Here is a 9,982-nt window from a genome sequence, read left to right as displayed (position 1 = left end):
AATGCATGAGAATGAAGTTGTTATTGTATTTTCTTATTTGTAATAGCCGTAGGGTCTATAGTGATATCCCCTATTTCATTCCTGATGTTAAGATTTGTATCTTCTTTCTGCTTATATTTGACAGAATTGTTAGTTTTATCAATTTTCTTACTTTTTTGGTAGAATCAGCTCTTTATTGGATTTTTAAAGTTTTTTCTTATTTTCAATATCATTGGTTTCTATTCTTTATTATTTCTTTTATTCTCAAAACTCCAGGTTTATTCCCCTCTTATTTGTCTCATTTCTTAAGGTAGGGACTTAAATGATTGATTTGAGAATTTTCCAATATAATTATTTATTGCTATAAATATCCCCTTCTGCACTGCCTTAGCTGCATCTCATTATTTTGATAATTTGTATTTTCATTTTCATTTAGCCCTCTGTAGTTTTTAAATTTCCTTTGAGATCACTTCATTGATGCATGTATTTTTTAGAAGTGTGTTGTATAATTTTCAAATGTTTTGAGATTTCTGTGATTTTTGTTATTGATTTCTGGTTGACTCCATTCCACTCAAATTACATATTCTGCCTTACATCAAATTTTTAAAGATTTGTTTTATTTTATATACATATATATAGAGAGAGAGAGCACACTGCATGCAATTAGGGGAAGGGGGAGAGGGAGAAGGAGAAACAAACTCCCTGCTGAGCACAGAGCCCTACTCAGGGCTTGATCTCATGACCCTAAGATCATGACCTGAGCCAAAATCAAGAGTCTGGTGCCTAACCAACTGAGCCATCCAGGTGCCCCTGCCTTACATCAATTTTTAAAAATTTATTGATTTTGTTTTATGGCCCAGAATATGATCTGTCCTTGTATATGTTCCACAGATGCTTGAAACAAAATGTGTATTCTGTAATTGGGTGGGATATTCTCTATGTGTTCATTGAGATCTATTGTTTGATGGTGTTGAGTTCTATATCCCTACTGATTTGCTGTCTATAAGTTCTATCAGGTGCTAACAGATGGATGTTGAAATCTCCAACTATAATTTTGCATTTTTCCTTTATGCTCTATCAGTTATTGCTTCAAGTATTTTGAGGGCTTGTTATTTTGTGTTTATGCTTTTGGGATTGTTATGTCTTCCTAGTAGATTGATCATTTTATCTTTATGTAATGGTCGTCTTTATCTCTCTTAATGTTTTTTCCTTTGAGGTCTACTTTTGCTATTAATAAGGGGTGACCCCTGCTTTTTTTTTTTCATTAAGGTTGGCATGTTTTATATTTTTCTATCCTTTTACTTTCACACTAACTAGTTTAGTTTGAAGTGAGTTTTGAAGTGAGTTTTGTAGACAGAATGTTGTTGAATAATATTTTCTTATCTACTCTGCCAATCTCTTTATTTAAATTAATGTATTTAGACCACTTGGAAATATTTTTTTGCTAGGTTAGTGTTTAAGTCTCCCATTATTTGTTTTCTCTTTCTCATTTTTCATCCTCTCTCTTGTTTTTGTTTAGCTTTTCTTAATTTCCTGTGGGTTACTTCAGCATTTTTAGGATTTTTCTTGTTTTTTTTAATAGTGTTCTTGAATATATTGCCCGATAGTTTCCTATTGATTCTTTAAGTACTTACTATATACATATAGGTATATATAAAACTTACAATAGTCTACTGTTATTGAAATTTTACCACTTCAAATGAAGTATAAAAAGTTCATTTCCTTTTAAGTCCTTTACTTTAATTTGGTTATTGTATTTTTCAGTTTTATAATTCTCATTTATTTCTTTTTTATATGACTCCCATATCTTTGCTGAGATTTTCCCTTTAATGAGAAAAAAGTTGTTTCAGTATAATTTGTAATTACTTGTTAGAGCTGTTTTATGATGGATACTTTTTCCTGATAATTGCAATATCTGATTCCGTTTGGTATTGGCATTTATTCATCGTCTCTTCTCACTCGTGGTGTGATTTTCCTAGTTCTTAATATGAGAAATGATTTTCAATTGTATCCTCTAATTTTTTTATATAATATTATAGACTCCACATCTTACTTAATCCTCTTTAGGCAAGAATTTCCCTGTTCTGTATATTTTTAGGGCTGGATGAGTGTGTATGTTCACTTTCCCACTGGACTCCATTGGCACCAGGGAGGGGAGAAGTGGAAGGCTTATTCACACCTGCTTCTTGCCGCAATTTGGGGGCAGAAGCTCAGCTCCCTACTCTGTTCTCCTGACACGAAGAGAGGAAAAGGGTGAAAAAAGATTGCTTACTACTCCATCTTCTGCCACTTCCCCTATCTTATTTTTGCTGAGTAGAGGTGAAGGTTCTGCTCACCATTGGAAACCCCCCACTAACACTATCCGTGTGGGCAAATTGGAGCACTCCTGCTTTTGCCAGACAGGAAAGGGAAGATCAGCTCCCTGCTGAGCCCTTCTAAGTCTACTTTGGAAGAGGGATTAAGGAAAGGACATTCTACTTCTGCTGAGTGAGAAATAGGTAACCAGCTTCTATCTCATTCCTGCCAATATTATCCCAGCAGGGGAATTGGGCAGTGAATGCAAGATTACCTGCTGGTTTAGTGCTGCCAACACCAATGTAGCAGGTGATTTCCACCAGCCAAAAGATGCAAGACTAGTTCTGTAAAGGACTCAACCAGGTGGGAAAATCAGAGCACTGCCTGCTTAGAAACAGATTAGCTCCTTGCTCCATACTGCAAACTCAATTAAGTGCAGGAATAGGAGAATCACTGTATGCTTTCACCTGCAGGTGGATGGGATAAAAGATCAACTCTGCTTAGCCCCACTGGAATCACAAGAAGAAGACATGTTATTTTTTTTTTCAGTGTTATGCTGGAGGAAGGTGGGTATTGCCAACAAGGTTTTCTATTGTTAGGTCATCCCTTTCCTGACATTTTGGCTAGGAAGGAATAAACTTTTCTTGGGGCTTCCCCCCACCTTACTCCTTGTTGGTTGTTCTGGGTTAGAGGCTTCTACAGTGGTCTGTCTGGGATATATCGGAGACAAAAATGGAGCCGGGAACTCACATCTGTGTCATCTCTACAGTCTCAAGATCCTTAGCCTGTTTGTCTTTTCTTTTGTAACTTTTCAGAGCCTTTCTAATTTTGTTGTGTTATGTTAAGTTTTTTTTATTGCTTGTATTGTTGTTTTATTTGTTTATTTTTTTAAGTGATGTGCTGGAGGAGCTAAGGGAATAGGTTTGCTTCATTTTGGCAGAAGGGAATATCTGCAGTTGCTTTTTGTATATTGGCCTGTATACAATGGCCTTCGTAAATTCACTTATTTATTCTAATAGTTTATACAATGTTTTGGATTTCCCTTGTATTCAGCTATTAAATCTGTAAATAATGAGTTTTATTTCTTCCTTCTAATCCATATTCTTTCATTTCTTTCCCTTAACTTTTTGGTCTCCAGTGTAATAAAAATGATTAAAAGTGGTAATAATGGTTGTCCTTGTTTGTTCTCAATCTGAGGATATGTGACAATAGTTCACCATTAAATATGATGTTTGTTGTAATTTTTGTTCACTCTCATTTTGTGGTAGCTGCAATTCTCTTCCATTACTAATTGATTAGTCTTTCTATCAGGTAATGTTATTTTTCATGTCCTTTCTGTGTTAATGTGGTGAAATATATTGATCTTTTAGGCTTTATCCCTCTTTTTTTCATTAAAGTATTATTACATACAATAAAATGTACCAGTGTGTGTAAAGCTTGTTGAATTTTGGTAACTCTGTAATGACCACTACAATCAAAGAACAGTTCCTACACCATAAAATGTTCTCTTTTCTGCCTTTAATGAATCTCCTTTCCAGAGTTCCAGCCCCAAGGAATCATTGATCTATTCTGTTACTATAGTTTTACCTTTCTTAGAATTTTATTTACTGTACATAATCTTTTTTTATTTAACTTCTTTTATTTTGTGTAATATTTTCAAGATTCATCCATGTTGATTGTATTAATATTTTACTCCTTTTTATTGCTGAGTAGAACTCCATGGGTTAGATATATAACAATATGGTTATCTACTCACAATTTGATGGAGATTTGGAGTTTTTATTGGGTCTATGAATATTCTAATATGAATATTTAGTGTACACATTTTTGAGTGGACATAAATTTTAATTTTTCTTAGATAAATATCTAGAAGTGGAATGGTTGTGTCATAAGGTAAATGTTTGCCATTTTCAAAGTGGCTATACCATTTTGAATCCTCATCAGCAAAGTATAAGATATGTGGTGGCTCCACATTCTGTCCATCTCTTTTACTTTCACTATTCTGTGTGTGTTTGTGTAGAGGTCTCATTATAGTTTCAATTTATATTTCTATGATGACCACTAATGAAGATAATTGCTTCTTGGCTTATTCAAAATTCATATAACTTCTTTTCTGAGATATCTGTTTAAATATTTTGCCAACATTTTTATTGGGTTTGTCTTTTTATTATAAAAGTCCTTTATATATTCTGATTACAAGATCTTCAATGGACATTTGTTTTATAAAACCATTCTAGTCTGTGTATTGCTATTTTCTTAAATTGTCTTGAAAAGAGTAAATAACAGGTTTACAATAAAATTAAGAGGAGTGTTCAGAGATTTCCCATATATCCCCTGCCCCTACACATGCATACTCTGCTCCATCATCAATATCACTCATCAAAATAGTATACTTTATTATCAAGGATTAATCCACACTGACAAATCATAATCACCCAAAGGCCATAGTTTACCTTAGTGTTCACTCTTGGTACTATATAGTCTATGGGTTTGGGCAAATGTATAATGACATATATCCATCATTTATAATATCATACAGAGTATTTTTACTGCCCTAGAATCCTATGTGCTCTACCTATTCATATACCTTACACCTTCCTCCACCCATGGCAATCACCAATATATTTATTGCCTCATAGTTTTGCCTTTTCCAGAATGACATATTAGAATCACAGTATATAGCCTTCTCAGATTGGCTTCTTTTACTTAGTAATATGCACTTTAAGTTCTTCTATACCTTTTCATGGCTTGATGGCTCATTTCTTTTAGCTCCAAATAATGTTCTATTTTCTGGGTGTACCATAGTTTACCCATTCATTACTGAAGAACATCTTAGTTACTTCCAAGTTTTGGCAATTATAAATAAAACTATCACAAGTATCTGTGTGCAAATTTTTGAGTAGACATACATTTTTTAGTTCCTTTGGGTAAATAATGAGGGAGGACAATTGCTGGATTTTATGGTAAAAGTACATTAATTTTGTAAAAAAGTACCTGTCTTTCAAAGTGGCTTTGTCATTTTGCATTCCTACCAGCAATATTTGAGGGCTCCTGTTGCTCTACATCTTTGCCAGCGTTTGGTATTGTCAGTCTTTCAGATTTTGGTTATTCCAAAAGGTGGGAAGTGGTATCTCATTGTCGTTTTAATTTATATTTCCTTGATGACTTATTCGATGGAGCATCTTCCCATATGTTTGTCTCCCATCTCTATATCTTCTTTAGTGAGGTGTCAAAAGTTTTTTTCTTTATTTTTTTAATCAGGTGGTTTGTTTTCCTACTGTTGAGTTTTAAGAGTTGTTTGTATATTTTAGATACCAGTTCTTTCTCAGATGTGAAATATTTTATCTCACTCTGTGGCTTCTCTTCTAATTCTTTTGATCGTGTCTTTCACAGAGTAGTAGCTTTTTAAAAACTAATGAAGTTCAGCTTATCATTTCTTTCTTTGTTTATTTAAATTCAATTAGCCAACATATAGTACATCATTAGTTTTTGATCTAGTATTCAATGATTCATTAGTTGCGTATAACACCCAGTGCTCATCATTTCACATGCTCTCTCCTTAATGTCCATCACCCAGTTACTCCATCCTCCCACCCACCTCCCTTTCCGCAACCCTCAGTTTGTTTCCAGGAGTCAGGAGTCTCTCATGGTTTGTCTCCCTCTCTGATTTCTTCCCATTCAGTTTTCCCTCCCTTCCCCTATGATCCTCTGTGTTATTCCTTATATTCTATATATGAGTGAAACCATATGATAATGGTCTTTCTCTGATTGACTTATTTCACTTAGCTTAATACCCTCCAATTCCATCCCTATCGATATAAATGGTAGGCATTCATCCTTTCTGATGGCTGAGTAATATTCCATTGTATATATGAAGAACATCTTCTTTATCCATTCATCTGTTGAAGGACATCTGGGCCAATTCCACAGTTTGGCTATTGTGGACATTGCTGTTATGAATATTGGGGTGCATGTGCCCCTTCTTTTCACTATATCTGTATCTTTCATGGATTATGTCTTTGGTGTTGTATTTAAAAAGTAATTGCCACACCCAAGGTCATCTAGGTTTCTCCTTTATTATCTTCTAGTTTTATAGTTTTGCATTTTACATTGATATCTATGATCCATTTTGAGTTAATTTTTGTGAAATGTGTAGGGTCTCTGTCTAGATTCATATTTTATATTTGTTGAAGAGACCAACTTTGTTCTATTACAATGCTTTGCAGCTCTGTCAAAAATTAGTTGACTATATTTATGGGGATATATTTCTGGGCTCTATTCTGTTCCATTTATCTCCCCCTCCCAATTCCAAATACCACTTGATTACTGTAACTTTATAGTAAGTCTTAAGCTGGGTAGCATCAGTCCTCCAAGAACCTTGTCCTTCAGCTTCAGTATCATATTGGCTATTCTGGGTCTTTTGCCACTACATAGAAACTTTAGGGTCAGTTTGTCAATATCCATAAAATAACTTTCCAGAGTTTTGATTGGGATTGCATGGAATCTATAGATCAAGGTGGGAAGATCTGACATTTTAACAATATTGAATTTTCCATGAACATGGAATATCTTGTCATTTATTTAGTTCTTTGATTTCAAGTTTTATGGTTCTCTTCATACAGATCTTGTATATAATTTGTTAGATTTATGTATAAGTATTTCATTTTGTGAGATACTAAGGTAAATAGTATAATTTTAAATTTCAATGGTATTATTTGGAATTTTAAATTTCAAATTCTCCTTTTTCATTGCTGGTATATAGGAGAGCAATAAACTTTTGTACTTAACTTTGTATCCTATACCTTGCCATGATCACTTAATTTGTTCCTAGAGTTTTTGTTGTTGTTGATTATTTTGCACTTTCTAGATAAACAATCATATCATCTGTGAACAAAGTTTTGTGCCTTTCTTCCCCATCTGTATACTTTTATTTCCTTTTCTTGCTTTATTAGATTAACAAGGACTTCCAATACAAAGTTGAAAAGAAGTGGTGAAAGGGAAGATTTTTTTGTACTTTACCCGATCTTCACGGGAAAGCTTTAAGTTTCTCACCATTAAGTGTGATGTTAGCTGTAGATTTTTTGGTATCAAGTTGACCTAGTTTTCTGAGAGTTTTTAATTCTGAATGGATATTGGAGTTTGTTAAAGGCTTTTTATACATCCATTAATATGATCATGTGATTTTTCTTTTTTTAGTTTGTCAAGATGATGAATTACAATAATCGATTTTGAGTGTTGAACCAGCCTGGCACACCTGGGATAAATCCCACTTGATTGCATTTAATTATGCCTAAAGAAAAAAACAGACAATAAAAGGCAATGGGGTTTTTGTGAACCAAAAAATAATAATAGCAATAATAATAATAAGTAAAATTGTAGTTCCTATAATTTTCTATTTTTCTCCATCATAGGCTTGGCTAAATTCCAATACAAAATAGAGGTTTAGCAGATGCACGTTAAATCTTGCTACCTGCAAAGTCAGATTTGCTGGGTTTTGTTTTATCAACTTTGTACTATTTCTCCTGTCTAATGTTGGGACCTTATTTTTTTTTCAGATTAGAGTAAGCTGATTGGAGGAAATTGTGCGTGTTTTGGAAGGAATAAGGTAAGCAGAGTCCATTTTTCTTACAAGGTTCTCTGTGAAGATCATAAATGATGACAGACAATGAAATGTTTCCTCTTGGACCTCAGCTTGTTCTCATTCTCTTCCTGCTGCATGCCCCACTTAACTTTCTGGTTACTGACCTTGCTGACCAAAAGCAGCTCCGAATTTACCACAAGGTGTTTGATTAAGGACCTGAGGAGGTAGACATCCCCATAGTGAGGTAGACATCCCCATAGTAAGAATGGTTGCCTCAGAAGCAGCAATTTCTAGTCAGTAGATTCCATTAGGTGGTAGTTTCCATGCCTCTGTAAGCTCCCCTTTTGTGGCATCCCACTTCAGTGTCTAGTCCTGAATGGTTTCTTAGGTTTTCCTTCAAGCTATCTACCTCTACCAGTACTTTGCTTGGCCTCATCAATGACTATTTTCCCTACTTCTAGACATTCATTGCCCCGTCTTCTTCTACATTCCAGTCCTCGTTTGAAATTTTTTTTCTACAATACTTAGAGTGACTCTATTTTCCCAACTAAACTCTGATACTTGAAGATAGGTGGGTGACATAATATTAAAAATATACTATGTTTTATGACAAAAAATATACTATGTGCTATCAATATTATTAGCCAGATGGCTATTAAAATAGAAGCATATGCTAATAATAAGGAAAACAAGTCATTTAACAAGTCTCTGTTTTAAGGTGTTACAGGGCATTTTAGGTAAGTTAATGTTAGCTCAGTGTGTTTATAAATTGTGAGAGTAGATGTTTATTTTTATATTCAGATAGATATCAGGATTGCTGTTTCTGATTAATGGTGGGGTTGGAGAAGCCATATACTCCTGGCAGTCACTGAGGGCTACAGGTTAACATAGGTTTTTACAACTTCACTTCATGAATCCCAGTTAGCCCTCAACATTGACATAAAGCTTAAATATTAAAGAATAAAAGATAGAGGTAGCATACAAACTTTTTAACCAGATTGGCCCAGAAATGATACTCATCACTTCTACTCCCACGTAATTAGAAACAACTATATTTGCACATACTTTCAACTGTCAGACCTTAGTTCTTTAAATGTAGCATGTTCCCAGAAGGAACTATAATCTATGAGGGGGGATATAAATCTTTGGTTACAGCTAGTCATCTGTGTTGAATATGGATACCAAATACCCGTGGACAGTCCTTCTTCTCCCTAGAACACAATTCCACCCACACACAGAGGTGATAACTCAAAGTTCCATCTACTTACGGTCATCAGTTCAATGTTCATATTTGCTAAGTGAGTTTTCTCCATCACGTCTGGAGTAGATTTCTTCTGTTCCTATACTCTAAATAAATGAAAACAAGTTTCCTGTACCTCCCTCTTCATATACAGTAGGGATAAAATAAATATAATAAAAATTCCTATTTTAAAAAATGATATATGAGACAAATAGTTGTCACTGATTCATAGTGATAATAGAATTCTGCAGAGAAACTCAGAAAGGAGAAGTTCCTTGAGAAGTCCTTGATTCTGTTCTCTAAGAGGAACTCCTTTGTTCTTTATTCCCCTAGACCCCTTCTCACAATCTCTGGGAGTGTCACCCCATTTGTATGTTCATGACTACATATAAGTGGATGTTTTTAAAATGTATAGCTTTTGCAGTGTTTTTTCTTCTCGTTGAAATTTGTAGGCCAGAGCACAGTTTTAAGACTCAATTATCAAATAATTGTTAGGACTGATATCCAATATTTTGAGCAATATCATTCCTTCAGAATTACAATAGGCTTCTGATTTACTTCCTTGTAGGCAAGTTTCTGTGCCATAAACACACCCCAAATTATTTCCTTAGCATAGTTCTTAAATCTACTTTATTTCTTGGTTTCCTTAGTCCAATGATTTCCTCTCAGAACATATACTAGTGTCACAGTTTTCCCTGGAAACATGGTGTTGCCATTATCCCTGATTCTCTATAGTACTGACTTCTAAATAAAAGGATTAGGTAGCCCATGACCACAGCCTAGTTGAGGGAAAACAGGATAACATGGCATTTTCAGCTTCAGTCATGCAGATAGTTTTTGCCTTCCAACAAGACTTCCAAGATAGAAAATTACCTAAAAAAAAAAAA

Source organism: Eumetopias jubatus, unplaced genomic scaffold (assembly GCF_037043125.1).
Source record: "Eumetopias jubatus isolate StellerSeaLion01/CBP00866 unplaced genomic scaffold, mEumJub1_p1.0 scaffold_1, whole genome shotgun sequence".
Classification (NCBI taxonomy): Eukaryota; Metazoa; Chordata; class Mammalia; order Carnivora; family Otariidae; genus Eumetopias; species Eumetopias jubatus.
The sequence above is the reverse complement of the archived record's forward strand: the minus strand, read 5'-3'. Positions refer to the sequence as shown.